The sequence below is a fragment of the Amblyomma mixtum genome, chromosome 3 (genome assembly GCF_055824585.1).
Source record: "Amblyomma mixtum isolate Tamu chromosome 3, ASM5582458v1, whole genome shotgun sequence".
In the NCBI taxonomy this organism is placed as follows: Eukaryota; Metazoa; Arthropoda; class Arachnida; order Ixodida; family Ixodidae; genus Amblyomma; species Amblyomma mixtum.
Genome location: NC_143014.1, coordinates 429,261,427 through 429,262,163, shown reverse-complemented (window position 1 = coordinate 429,262,163; position 737 = coordinate 429,261,427). Strand labels below are relative to the sequence as shown.

The window sequence follows — 737 nt, the reverse complement described above, 5'->3', positions numbered from 1 at the left end:
AGCTGGAAGAAAAACTTTAGTCGACAAACACGATTGCGCTGAACGACTGGGGGTAACCCACTTCGCCTCACGAGCTCACTTACAGATGCATGGTCATATGAGTTAAAAACATTAACTGCTTTATGCTGTATTACTACCTTACGTACTTTATGCTCTATGCTGTATTCTAGAATTTATAATTTACTCATAACACAATACGCACTACCAACTGTATAGCGGTCGCAGACAATGGGTTCGTTGGGCCTTTCATCTCACCGCCATACTTACCTGGTGCTGAGATGTCCTCGGTCAGGGCGGAGGACCCTCCAGGGCGAGGCGTGGGCATTGCACTGCGCCTGCGCTGATCCCTGCCACTGCTTCAATCGAGGCAGGCGGAGCATGCAATTTTTGGTAGTGGGGGGGGGGGCTGCGTGCGCGCGGCGCCCTATCATGTTTTAAATCCAAAAATCGGAATGTTATATGCACCGGAGAAGTGCGCTTATCTTTATTCCTCGGCGACACTCGTGCTTCTCCCAGCGGTGGCTGTACAGGAACCCCTCAGTCGGATAACAACACAGACTGCTCTCAAGAACGGAGCGGCTGGCCCGCTCCAGCTCATTTATTAGGTATGAAAACATTCGCGTAACTGGCCCGCACAGACGCGGACTACTGAGCACGCTATTCCGTTGTAATTTCAATCACACCTTCCCTATCGGACATCAAGAAACATTCCACTATCGCGAGCAAGACACGCTACC

At 50.7% G+C, this 737-nt stretch overlaps 1 non-coding gene across 1 annotated transcript; it reads left to right on the top strand.

The window, feature by feature from the left end:
* The first annotated feature begins 259 nt into the window (after nt 1–259).
* Nucleotides 260–428, top strand: LOC149358058 (U1 spliceosomal RNA). Its single transcript, XR_016291987.1, has one exon. It is a non-coding gene; the product is annotated as a U1 spliceosomal RNA (small nuclear RNA).
* Nucleotides 429–737: the final 309 nt, after the last annotated feature.